Genomic DNA, 14,251 nt, shown 5'->3' on the forward strand with positions numbered 1-14,251 from the left:
GTTGCCTTGGCGACGGTAGCTCTGTCCTAGGCGCTCCAGTGTGCCTTGCTAGAGTTTGGGGCGGGAGAGATTTCCCGAAGTCTGCCTGCAGACTTTCAAACCCGGGGGCCATAGGCACAGCGGCAAATTCCTTACTCTTGTTGCAGATTTGCTTACAGGCAGAACTGGAGAGATCAGTACGTTGGGGCAGTCGCAGACCCGGTTACAGTGTGGTTCCGGAGGCTAAAGTTACTCTCTGCGTATTTCTCATCCATTGTCAAAATCTCAGCATGATGGTTGATGTTCAGAATTCCACAAACGTTTCCAGTGGCTCACAACAGCATACAATGAGTAAGTCGCTGAGGGAAGATGGAGAAAAATAGGGATAGCTTTAAGCAGCTCAGCTGTGTGTGTGTGTGTGTGTGTGTGTGTGTGTGTGTGTGTGTGTGTGTGTGTGTGTGTGTGTGCTGTGTCGGTCTTAAAGCTAGGGGAAACAAATTGCATGTTGGGGTTGGACATTTGATGTGCTGTCACAGTATCCACAGCCTCTAAACTTATAAAGCTCCATTTTAAAAAGTTAGATTCCCCCCCCCCCCCAAGGTATGAAATGTTGACCCAACAATCTACAATTTGTTTCTGAACTTCGTTTCTATCTTCTGAGTTGAGAGCTATCCTAAAATATTAGTCAACAGTTTGAGTCATGGTTACTGAATGAGAAGTCATGTCGCTGGATTCTCTCTAAGAAATCAAAAGCAGGAGAAAGCTCTACTTGGTGGGTTACAGGAACAAGGAAGGCATTGATACTCTCTTATCAGGGGAGGAAACCACAACTAGATCAGGTCAAAAACTCGAAAAAAATTGGCAAAAGTCCCACCCCAGTGTAAAGATGATGGTTAGGGCAGCTTGACAAGGCATCAAGGCATGAGCCATCTACATAAACACCATGGGACCTCAGGTCCAAGGTTTGAACTGACTTAATTTTGTTTTGCTTTCTTATTAAGTAGTGAAGGGCTAACAGCTACACGACCATACTTCCAACATTAGCATCAGTCAAACGTGTTAACAAAGAAAAACACTACATATTAAGAAAACCCCTTTAGGTTTTTAAGAGAACAAGATAAATCATAAATTCATTTTATACAATAGTATTTATAATTTAACAACTCAGAATTAATGAATGTCAATTCATATTTTCTATGTAACAGAAGGAGTCAGGTTTCATGTTGAAGATACTTTCTGTAGTCACTTTTCCCCCCATCTTCCATGTTCCTGAATGTGTGTGTATGCATTTATTTAAGTTATTTAAGAATTTAAAAATCAAACATCAATCAATATTTAAGCTATTGCATTTTATTTAGAGTGACATTTGCTTTACATGTGATAAATACTTTTTTCAAAAAGGTCCCATACTTAAATTATAAATTGTATAAATTGACTATAGTTCATTAATTCCATTTTGAGGAATAGTAAAAGTAACAGTATCCATGTTCTCATGGGAGTTAAAAGGAGGAAGTGCAGATTGCTGAACAGAACTGTAGTCTCTCTGGCTGACATTTGTCTTTATAACTGACAGTTAAAACTTTAGAAACAGCTTCAGAGTCAGGTGACTGTCCCATCTGCTTTCGTCATCTTTTGAAATTTTGATGACAAGAGTAATACATTTGCAAATGTTTTAACTTGGAGAATTAAAATTTCTCCTTGAATTTACACTATTATCCTTTATGTTATATGTCAAGGCATATTTTCTCCAAGAAAACTGATTGAGCTTAATGCATTGATAAGTTTGTTTAATGAATGAATTATTAATGCTATTGACCATAGAAGAAAGGTGTCAGTAAATTCCTGTATTCCCAACCCAAGATGTAAAAACGCTAGACTTGCAGTGTTAGCCTAGAAGGAAGAAGACTAATTAAAGTCAGAGGGAGAAGTCAGTTGCTAATCTCAACATGGATGTGTGTAATTAGTCTAGGAGTGATGAACATTGAGATGGGTTGGTGATGATTGAGCCTAGCTGGGACTGCTGTGTGTGGGAAAATCCTTCAGGAACAGAGCTAGGGAGGCCTAATCTACCAGAAATCTTCAGTTATTTTGCTTTGTTTAACACATAGGAATATGCTAGGTATTGAAGGAAAAAAAGATAAATGAACTGGATATAATGTTTGGCTTCTGTCTTGGCTGGTTTTATGTCAACTTGACACAAGCTAGAGTCTTCTGAAAGGAGGGAACCTCAATCATGGAAAAGATGCCTTCATAAGATTCAGCTGTAAGGCATTTTATTAATTAGTGAGTGATGGAGGAGGGCCTAGTCCATTGTGGGTGGTGCCATCCCTGGGCTGATGGTCCTGGCTTCCAGAACAAAGCAAGCTGAGTTAACCGGAGGGAGTAAGCCAGTAAGCAGCACTTCTCCATGGTCTCTGCATCAGCTCCTACCTCCAGGTTCCTATCCTGTTTGAGTTACTGTCCTGACTTCCTCCAATGGTGAACAGTGATGTGGAAGTGTAAGCCAAAGAAATCTTTTCTTCCCCAAGTTGCTTTGGTCATGGTGTTTCCTTACAGGCCAGCTTAGAATGATTCAAGGTGTACAGAGAATATCAGAGTTGATGTTTTCCTCTAGTAAATGTCCACAAAAAAAAAAAAAGAGAGAAGATACAGAATTCATTAAGCTCAAGACTGACAAGAAGCAGAACCAAGGACTCTAATAGAAGGTGCCAACATGGTATCTTAAGCTTAAGAAAAGTAAAATAGTTTCAGTTACAGTGTAACTGTGTAAATTACACCGTGTAACTGTGTAAATGTAGTGGACACCAACAGGGAACCCACTGCCAAAGTGACTAGTAAGAATCTAGAAGACATTTATGAGTTTAAGACCCTCACCTTTGTTATTAGACTCAAATTTACACACACTTCAGTTTCCTCCTGCCCTTTATACCTTTTTGAGAAATATAGAGAGTGGCGTGTTCGATAGTTTTGACTGTCAACTAGACAAAATCTAGAATCATCCAGAGTGAGAGTATCAATAAGGGATTTTCTGGATGAAGTTGGCCTGTGGATATGCCAATGAGGGTTTTTCTTCATTGTATTAATTGATGTGGGAAGATCCATTCTCAATATTGGCGGCAATGTTATTCATGGGCTGGGCCCTGAATCGTGTAAGAGTGAAAGGGCCAAGTTGAGCGAGTAGGCATGCATTTATTTCCCTTTCTTGATTGTAGATATGGTGTGACTAACAGCTTTAAGTCCCTACTATGATGGACTCCACCTGGACTTCTGAACTAAAATAAGTTTCTCTTTAGTTGCTGTTTGGGTATTTTCATCACAGCAACAGAAACTAGAATAGAGTAAAAAAACAAACTTTTTCTCCCTATTGACTAAGATGGCCTTAGCACCCATTTAACTCAACTAAACCTTAGACCATTTTTCCTGCTGGTTTCAGATCCCTAACTTGCCTTGCCTTAGAACAATACTTCAGAAAATTTCCAGTGGAAAATTCTCACTTTTCTGAGATGCAAGTATTCTTCCAGCCTTGATGGTATCAAAAGCCAGTAAAATTCTACTGAAGACTATGGGCACCACCCCTTTGATAAAGAATTACCAAGAAAGAGAAGACTCTAAACCCCACCCTCTGCAGCAATGCAATCCCGATTTAGTAAAATGTCAAGTAATAAAAACAATGGCTGAGTCACAGTCGCTAACTTCTCTATTCCCACATAGCGATGCTTTTCCACTAGCTCTTCCAAATGCTCACAAATTCCTGTTCTTATCTCACTGTAATTGAGTTTGATCTCTCTGCTTATTGCAATGGCATTTCATGAAGTCTTATGTGCCTGTTTAACTCTACCCAGCACAATATTCCTTGACAATAGATATTATTTAGCTAAGATTGTTCAGTTGTTAACTCACATCAAATTACATTTAGCAAGGAGTTTTCTTCTTCTTCTTGAATTAAGGAAAATGGAGGCCAGCAAAGGTCATTGAGTCATTTATGGAGAAACTCTATTTCCATGCTTCACAATCAAGATATAACAGAAATAAATTTGAAACTCACTGTAAGTATTATTAGGACTTTTAATTCAAGATGCCAGACTGGGGGACTGGAGCGATGGTTCAGAAGTTAAGAGCAATGGCTTTTCTAGAGGACCAGGTCCTGTTCCCAGTACCCATGGGAATGAAACCTGGGTCCTGCTACCTATATGGCAGCTCACAACTGTTTATCACTCCAGTTATAGGGGATAGAGCATCCTCTTCCTCTAGTCTCCAGGAACACCAAGCATGCATGTGGTGTACAAATATACATGTAAGCAAAACACCCATACACATTAAATAATAGGTAAATATATAAAATAATAAAAGATGTCAGAATGAGTAATACCAGTTTCTTTCCAGTTGAAGACTATGAGATAATAAAAAATAGATTTTGACATTAAATTATGAGTACAGCAAGAGATGGCTGAACTATACAGAAATCTAAGAGTAACCCTAATGATGGTTGCCCTTATTTTTTTTCCTCTTGTGAGAATGTGCTACCACACAGCAAAGAAGATACTGCAGTTGCCGTTAGTTACTAATCAAGTGACTGGGCTGTTTGAAAGGGAGATGATGTGTGGTGGGCTGCTAGAGCGTCCTGAACACTGTGAAGTCAGAATCATCTCTGACCTGTAGCAGAAGGACAAATCAGAGCGGGAGCATGGTTCGCTGGCTATCTTGAAGATGGAAAGGAACACGTGAGAAGGGCCCCTGGGGCCTCTGGAAGATTAGCTTTTGACTGACAGTGGTCAAGGAACCTACAACATCAAGAAAACTGGATTTTCCCCGTCAAACTAAATGGGTTGAAGGCAGATTCTGACTCAGAACTTCCAGATGAAAGCATAGCATGGTTGGCAAATGGAATTCAGTTTTGTGAGACACAAGCAGAGGACCTAGCTGAGTCTGCCTGGACTTCTGACCTAGAGACTTGTGAGCCAGGGAATATTGTTTTAAATCACTAGGTTTCTCATAATTTATTTCACAGCAGTAGAAAATACTGGTAATGAAAACAACAACAACAACAACAACAAAACAGCAGGAACCATGCCAACCTAAACGGCCTACGCCGCTATCCCGGGGCCAGTGAGGAACAGGGCTTATATGTCTGGGTGCATAGCCCAGCAGCAGCCAGGGTCTGGGCTGATGTCCATGGCTTGTGCTCTCTACCACAGGGGTTCATAGGAACCATGCGTGTTGAAATCTGAGGACCGTAATGAGCCAGCCCTGTCTTTCACTGGCCCAGGGATAGCTGACCCCGCCCCTCGCTGGACGAGGCAGCAGGAGAGTTGCCACAGCACCCCCATGAGAGAGCGGATCCCAGCACTCAGGAAGGATGATCCCACCTCTCACCACAGGCAGGGGAGAGCCGGCCTGATGACATGGGACTAGGAGAACTGGCTCTGCCTGCCACCTGAGAGGGTGGTCCCAACAGCCTGGACTGGCCAGCTCAGCAACCACCCAGACCTGGGCCTTGGGTTGACTCACCCTAACAGTTGCTGCATCTGTGACCTGCTGGAGTCTGTGAAGGGACTGGTCCTGAGAATGATGACCTCAGGATCTCCATGACTCAGGGCAACAACGGGATATCTGAGAGGAGTTTCCATGAAGGCCCAGTGATGATCATGTACCAGAAACTAGAGGCCTTGAAGCAGACCAATGCCTCACTGCAGTGGACATTTTACGAGTGGGGCCGATTGGACAAAAGAGGTACACTTCATGACACACCACAGCTCCCAATGGCACAAGGATGTAAGAAGAGGTGTTAAAAGATGGATGAGCAAGATGGGTTTTTTGTTTGTTTTATTTTTAATTAATTTTGGGGGGCATACATTGAGGGATTGGGAAGTAGGTAAGCTTAGGGCACATGATGTGAAATTTCCAAAGAATCAATAAGGAATTATGTTTTTTTAAAGGAAAGACTGGCAAATGAATAATTTCAAAAACTGTTAGAACAGATAGGTGGAAAAGAGCCGATAGATGAAGGGGAACAACACTTACATGAGCAGGGAACAGTGTTCTCAATTATTTGCCTGTGTTGGATTGGGCAGCAGAGTCACTTCCGTTAGTTTTAAGTATAAAGGAGTTTATTATAATTTACAAGCTAATTTTCAGGTTGTTTAGGAGAACCACAGGATCAACCTTTGATCTGAGAGGTACTCAGGGAAATTGTTTCCCTGCATCATGAGGTTCACCTGCATCTTGGAAAAAATCTCCAATACATTCACAAAAATCTGAGGACTTGACATCACACCCTTGTTGTGAATGTTGCTGAAGCAGCAACTAGGGACTTTATATTATCACTGTCATTAGACTACAGCCCAGAGCTTCAGGTCTGCCTTTGGAGAGTCATCAGGACTAAGCTGTGTGCTTCAGTACCAATGACAACAGCAATCTGGGAGAGCTTGTACTATCAAATTAGAGAGCGAGAGAGTGAGAGCGAGAGAGCGAGAGAGCGAGAGCGAGAGCGAGAGCGAGAGCGAGAGAGAGAGAGAGAGAGAGAGAGAGAGAGAGAGAGAGCGCAAAGAGGGTAAGGAGATTGAGAAGCTGGAAGAATTTGGCCAGCCACAAATCCAAGCCATTAAAAGAAAAGCCTAATCAGAAAGAGAGCCTTTGCTGTTGACTCCCCAGGGAAGACCTTGCCTTGGAGGAGGTGGAAATGGGGGGTGGTGTATTGGGGAGGAAGGCTGGGAGGTGGGAGGAGGGAGGACAGGGGAATCCATGGTTGATATGTAAAATGAATAAAAAAATCTCTTAATAAAAAGAAAGAAGAAAGAAAGAAAGAGAGAGAGAGAAGGAGGAGGAGAGCCTTTGGCTGAGACAGATATTTTTCCTAGTTCTTTTAGAAAAATTGGTCACCCATTTTGGTGATTCCTTCTACATTTGGTGTTTATTCTCAAAATGGGGGAAGTTGCTTTGTTGCTTTGTCTCCATTTCTGCCTGTAACTGTTGTAATTCTGTAGTCTTTCATGCAGGCAGAATGGATTCCAGTTCACTAGTTCAGGAAGAGGAAGACATGAACTCCATGGGAACTTGTTTCTGTAAAGCATTTTTAAAGACACTCTACCCAGCACTTAGTTCTAACTCACAAACAAAAACTTACATTTTTGGAGATGTAAATTTGAATTTTTGATGTTTGCAAGATAATTAGCTGAAAAGATGTGTAGCTAAACTCCCTACATACGATCTTTGAGTGTGTTGCTTTGAGATATGCATATGCCATATCTTTACTGTGTTTTGGCTTTCCTGGTCAGTGACTCAGATGACAAAAAGTATTTATTAGCTGGATAGAGATACAAAGTTGGTTTTTTTTATAATTAAAAATAGTAATTGAATTAAGCAGTCTTCCCAAACATTGTTGGGTTATTGTTGCTGGAGGGCTTTTCTCCAGGTTCCACCAAACCCCGCAGTCCCACAATCCACGTATAAAATAATCACTCAGACGCTTATATTACTTACAAACTGTATGGCCGTGGCAGGCTTCTTGCTAACTGTTCTTATATCTTAAATTAACCCATTTCTATAAATCTATACCTTGCCACGTGGCTGGTGGCTTACCGGTGTCTTTATATGCTGCTTCTCCTGGTGGTGGCTGCAGTGTCTCTCCCCTCAGCCTTCCGCTTCCCAGAATTCTCCTCTCTCCTTGTCCCACCTACTTCCTGCCTGGCCACCTACTTCCTGCCTGGTCACTGGCCATCAGTGTTTTATTTATATAGAACAATATCCACAGCATTTCCCCTTTTCTTCTTTTTTTTTTAAAAAGTAAGGTTTTAACTTTAACATGGTAAAATTACATATAACAAAACAATTATCGAGCAAGAATTACAGTTACAATATTAAAGAAGATGTCCTATCTATCTTATATTTGTGAATTTAAGGTTTTATATCTAACTTATCTTTTATCATAACTGAGGAAATTACAACCATCTAGATTTCAACCACATCAAAGACCTGAGAAGGAACATAATGGTACCTGAGAAATGGTAGATGGATGCAAGCAACTTTCGGGAATCTTGCAAAAGTAGACCAAGACAGCTGGCAGCCTGGACAGTCACCTAATGTTTCTCAGCATTGTTGGTGCATTTAAATTGGCTACAGGCCTAGAGTATCTGACAGACCATTTTTAGAAGCAGGAATTCTGAGAGACCATCTTACCCTGTCTTGGCAGAGTACAGTGGTCACTTTCCTTGTGTCCCGCTTGTCCAGAAAGGACAGCATTATATTTGTACTGTCAGCCGTCAAGGCAAGGGCAGTTCTTTGCCCAGTAGGCCATTTTGTGCCAAAAAGACAAACTTCCAAATGGAAATGTCTTAGAAGCCCAACATTCTCTCGGGATCAATTGGTGCAGCCAGGAGCAATTGTGTCTCACGTCACCAGAATTTTAAGTTATTTAAATGTCATATTCTCTAGGTCTATGAAGTGTTTGAAGATTACCTATCTATCTGAAATATATCTATGTATACCTAGAAGACTTAACTAACATGGCTACAGATATGATTATCATAGATGACTAATTATTAATCTATTTTTTAATTATCCATTACAATTTTAAATGAGTTACATAAACATAATACCTCAAACAAGAATATATATATATATATATATATATATATATATATATACAGTATAACAAAATTAACTTCAAGTTTGTATCAATAAACTAAAATTTATACCAATGTAAAACATTTTAAACATAAACTAAAATCTATACCAATGTAAAACATTTTAAACAAGTTGTTCTTTAAAAGTAGGTTCATTAATCTACCCTTTTATCTTATCATCTCTATATCCTCCTATATATCTATATCATATCCCCTTTTCTTTTTTAGAAAGAGATCACATTTATAATCAACCTGTTTTAAATAAAAATATTGGTTTTTCTCTGTCCCACACCAGAGGGCTCTTCTGATTTGGGACACAAGAATCTCTTAACCATTTTTTTTTAAAGCACTATGTCTGGGTTTAGAGGGGGAGTGAGCCAATTCCACCTCTAAAGCCAGCTTGATATATTTGGGAATTTGGGCATAGCGTCTCTTACTACTTCCTGCTGGAGGGGGGCGCTGTATCTTATGGGGACGCAAAGAAAATTTTAGGCCTATGGGGTAGTCCGTGAGGCTGTATTGTGTGAACCAGTTGCCTTGAAACCACTCTGGATGTTGGATCATCTGGGCCATGGTGTCATCGGAGACCTTTCAGGGGGTCTTGGCTGCTGAAACCTGATGTATCTTAATCTGGAACAAATCCACAGCCTCTGGCTTTCTGTGGAAACAAAAGCAGAACCTCTTTTCCAAAGTAACATATCCTTATATCCAAATTTTGAAGTCAAGTTACCTTTAAAATTTACATTTTGGCATAACTGAACAGCTTTTATAATCAAATGTTTTTCTTTAGTTACGAATATCAAAGAAAACATAATCAAGATTTTGTGTGTGATAGTCATCTTTACGTGGCTTATTACTTTTACTGTTTTTTTTAAACAATTTATTTTTAGATACTATTTGTTTATATAATGGTATATATATATATATATATATATATATATATATATATTGTCTTTTAAGCCTACGCATATTTTTACATGTATTATAAACTATTTTATCTGAATCAGTCTTACTGACTGTAGCCCTCTAAGCCTGAAACGGTGCTGGCTCCGCCCCCTTCAGCTTTTTAACATGGCGGTGGTACGTTTTCCGCCAGCTCTGGGAGTCATCAAGTCTCAGAAATAGTGGGTCTAAGCTTTTATCAAAGCAGCATGTAGCCCAGAAACCTCTTTTTTTTTTTTTTTTTTAAATAATAGCAAAAACTAAATCTACCACACAGCTTAATGTGCCGCTGGCAGACGCCTCATTCCTGCCATACTGCCGGTCAAACGCACACGCCAGGAACCAGCCTGTGTTCAAACCTGCGTTTTGCGGCATCTAGCTGCCCATATGAGAGAAGAAGCAGGAACCTGGTTTTGGCTCTGTTTAGAATTGGTTATTAAATATTCTCAGGTTTAAGGTGGAAACTCGAGCCATTGGGCGCCATTTGTTGCTGGAGGGCTTCTCTCCAGGTTCCACCAAACCCCGCAGTCCCACAATCCACGTATAAAATAATCACTCAGATGCTTATATCACTTATAAACTGTATGGCCGTGGCAGGCTTCTTGCTAACTGTTCTTATATCTTAAATTAACCCATTTCTATAAATCTATACCTTGCCACGTGGCTGGTGGCTTACCGGTGTCTTTACATGCTGCTTCTCCTGGTGGTAGCTGCAGTGTCTCTCCCCTCAGCCTTCCGCTTCCCAGAATTCTCCTCTCTCCTTGTCCCACCTACTTCCTGCCTGGCCACCTACTTCCTGCCTGGTCACTGGCCATCAGTGTTTTATTTATATAGAACAATATCCACAGCAGGTTATAGTGAAGGAATGTTTTGAATGGCACATGCCTACAAGTACAAGGAGAATTAGAATGGAGACAGAAGCAACATTATTTTGAAAAATTTGTAATGATTGGTGAGTAGTGGGCACCATGGCAGACTGGTAGAAGGCCTAAATTGAACTTGTGTTGGAAAAGTAAGGACCAATCCCATTTAATTTGAAGAATTCCAAAAGAGCCAATGGATTTATGGGGTCAGCCATCTCTGCCAATGCTACAGAGGGTGCTACAGGATAATATTCCAAAAAAGAAAAGTTGATTGAAAACTTCCCCTTCCTTACTTTGACATCTAGGCAACTGTGTCAGCCCAGGAACATTATCAGAGGTTTATTTTACCAGAGAAGTAAAATAGAAGGACTTTCCATAACAGGGTCCCATGCCCAATAGCAGATGGTAGTGCTGTAATTACACAGAGCTGCTAAGATGTCTGCATGCACAGAGCCTAGATTTCTGCCCCTAATCTACACCACAACTAAATCAAATATAAGCTAGAAACCAAGAAATTGCACATAGAAGACGTCAAGTAGCTGAAAGCCAAAACCTTGGAAGAACCATCCTGCCAAGATGAAAGCATGAAAGGTGTTGTGATGTCTTTCAGAAAGATGTCAATTAAACCTATAAAATAAGAATACTGCAAGAAAGAAATATGAGGATGCCAAAGAACTTGGAGCTGTGGTGGTATTGTGTCCCCCAAAATATTGTGCACCCTAATAAACTTATCTGAGGTCAGAGACAGAACAACCACTAGATACAAAGGCTAGAAAATGGTGACACTCACACCTCCTAGCACTCCAGAGGTAGAAATCCCTCTGGATCTCTGTGAGTCCAAGGTCACATTGGAAACGGCCAGGCATGGTGACACACGCCTTTAATCCCAGAAAGTGAGCCTTTAATCCCAGAGAGTGGTGGTAGAAAGTAGAAAGGTATATAAGGCGTGAGGACCAGAAACTAGAAGCATTTGGCTGCTTAAGCTTTTAGGTTTTGAGCAGCACAGTTCAGCTGAGAGCCATTTGGATATGAGGACACAGAGGCTTCCTGTCTGAGGAAACAAAATCAGCTGAGAAGTTGGCCAGATGAGGTTAACCTCCAGTCTGAGGAAACAAGACCAACTGAGGATCCGGCAAGGTGAGGTAGCTGTAGCTTGTTCTGGTTCTCTGATCTTCCAGTTCACCCCAATACCTGACTCAGGTTTGATTTTATTAATAAGAACTTTTAAGATTCATGCTACATGGGCCATTAAAATGATGGCAGAAGACTCAAGAGGATTGTGAGAGCTCAGGAAATTTCCCCCAAATAAAGCAGAAGAAACAAAACCCAACCATAACCACCCAACACAATAAGAAACTGAAAGAATTCAAATATGTGAAGATGTATATGAGATTTTATATCTAATTAATAGAAAGTTGAAAAGAGAGAAGAGAAAGAGGGAAGAAAACAGTAAAGAAACATTTTTAAAAACTTGTTAGAGAGCTAGAGAGATGGCTTACCGATTAAGAGCACTGGCTACTCTCCCGGAGGTCCTGAGTTCAATTCCCAGCACCCACATGGTGGCTCACCACCATCTATATCGAGATGTGATGCCCTGATAGAGCACATAAAATAAATCTAAAACAAAACAAAATAATACTTGTTAGAATGGCCAGGCACTGGTGGCATATACGTTTAATCCCAGCGGGTGTTTCTTTGGAAGTTCAAGGCCAGCCTGGTCTACAGACTGAGTTCCAGGACAGCTGGATCTACACAGAGAAACCCTGTTTCAAAAACAAACAAACAACAAATAAAGAAAACAACCCCCTCCCAAAACCTGGAAACCAAAATCAAAAACCTTGTTAGAATAGAAAAGGGATGAATTAAGCAATCAAAATTATTGCCAAATGTAACTGAAAAGGTGTGCAACCACACTGTTGACTGTGTTTAGGCTGGGTATCAAACAAAGCTGAGAGAAGATACATTCTTGGATATAGTACTAGAAATAAACAGGAACTCTGTGTACTTGACAGGTAGGTCCTGAGTGGTCAGTATCAAGATTGAATGGGAAAGTCCATAATTCTAGGGATGGACAGAAAAGTCTCTCTCTCTCTCTCTCTCTCTCTCTCTCTCTCTCTCTCTCTCTCTCTCTCTCTCTCTCTCTCTCTCTGTCTCTCTCTCTTTCTCTCTCTCTCTCTCTCTCTCTCTCTCTCTGTGTTAAGGGAAAGAGGAAGAGGAGAAGAGAAGGAAGAAATTGAGAGACACAGTTGCAGAAATAGAGAAAGGATAAGAGAGATTAATTACATGGTCTGGAGTAAAAAATGTGTTTGGGTATTTTATTTGTCATAAACACCTCTGAAACTATAACACAAAGAATAATCCACTTTGCTCTTTCCAGGAAAGGTATGTCTAATCCTAAACCCTCTGGTTTAGATCTAACAACCTATCCCTGACAGGTCATATTTAAAAGTTTAGTTGCTAGTGGAAGGGCTTTGGGGAAGTGATAAAACCGTAGGAGTGGGGCTCAGTGAGAGAAGGCGGCCCTTAGGGCCATGGCAGTAGGGATATCTTGGTACCATGTTCTCTTCTCTCTCCATTTCCTAGCCCAGGTCATGGAAACAGCTTTTCTCCACCACACACCACACAGCATCATCCAAACATAATTCAAGAATGTAGTCATGTGAGAAGATTTCTGAGTGCTTGTGAGAAAACTCCAAGAAACCAAGAGTCATGTGACTTCTGTTTCTCCAAAACACAGAAGTGCTCTTGGAACGTATTTTCTTGCTCCTCCCAAGGGTAGCAGATAGGAGTGAGTTTACTTCAAATCATTTATTATATGCCTCTTGTGGAAAAAACATGTTTTTGCCACGCGCAGCTTGTCCACCACATGCAGCTTGCTCACCACATAGAACTTGTCCAAAAATGTGTAGCTGGCCTTATGTTAAGCTTGTACACCATTTTTTAAAGAAAGGAGAAACACAAGCATTAAAATCACAACTATTAGATTGCTTGCAAGTTGTTTCCAGAAGGAGAAACTTTAGGTGAAGAATTGTGGGATAGAGTCCAAAAGAATATTGAAAAGGCACATAAACAAAAGGAAAAGATCCCTGGTCAATTTTGTGCATTGATTTGGATTGTTTGTCAAAATGCTTAAGGAAGATAAGGAGGATATTAATCATGAGGAAGAGGTGGATAATTTCTTTCCTTTCTTTCTTTCTTTCTTTCTTTCTTTCTTTCTTTCTTTCTTTCTTTCTTTCTTTCTTTCTTTCTTTCTTTCTTTCTTTCTTTCTTTTTTTTTTACTTACAATTTCAAAGGTCCAGTCCATTATCATCAGGATGGGGAGCATGGCGGTATGCAGGTAGATGTGCTGGAGCTGAGAGTTTTACATCTTGACTCAGAGACATCAAGAAGTCAATCGGCAGTCACACTGAGAGAAGCTTGAGCAAAAGACCTCAAAGCCTGCTCCCACAGTGACACACTTCCTCCAACAAGGCCACACCTCCTAATAGCGCTACTCCCTTTGGGGGCCATTTTCTTTCAAACTACCACACTCATCATGTGCCCCAGTTGTACCTCACCTCCCAGTGAGTACCACATGAGTAACCCATGTCCGCCCCCTTTCCCCTTCTTCCTGATCTCCTTCCCCCACAAAGCAAACAAACAAACAAACAAAAAAAAAACAAACAAGTTGATTTTGTGTGATCCATATATTTACTGGAGCATGGTCGAGTTCCTCGTGTCCTAGTGTCCAGGGACAGGGGACGATGAGTCTTTCTCTGCCTGCATCCACACCAGAAGCCATCAGCTGAGGAGAGCAGTGTGGTGGCCGGAGAAATCGCTGTTGTGGTGTCTCTCCAACCCCCCTT

The 14,251-nt window shown here is 40.8% G+C and overlaps 1 long non-coding RNA gene across 1 annotated transcript; it reads left to right on the forward strand.

Annotated features, from left to right (window-relative positions):
• Positions 1–8: 8 nt before the first annotated feature.
• LOC143272916 (uncharacterized) lies at positions 9–13,969 on the forward strand. The gene is made up of 3 exons (XR_013050567.1): positions 9–330; positions 3,927–4,025; positions 13,700–13,969. It is a non-coding gene; the product is annotated as an uncharacterized LOC143272916 (long non-coding RNA).
• The last annotated feature ends 282 nt before the right edge of the window (positions 13,970–14,251 follow it).

Source organism: Peromyscus maniculatus, chromosome 4, assembly GCF_049852395.1.
Source record: "Peromyscus maniculatus bairdii isolate BWxNUB_F1_BW_parent chromosome 4, HU_Pman_BW_mat_3.1, whole genome shotgun sequence".
Lineage (NCBI taxonomy): Eukaryota > Metazoa > Chordata > Mammalia > Rodentia > Cricetidae > Peromyscus > Peromyscus maniculatus.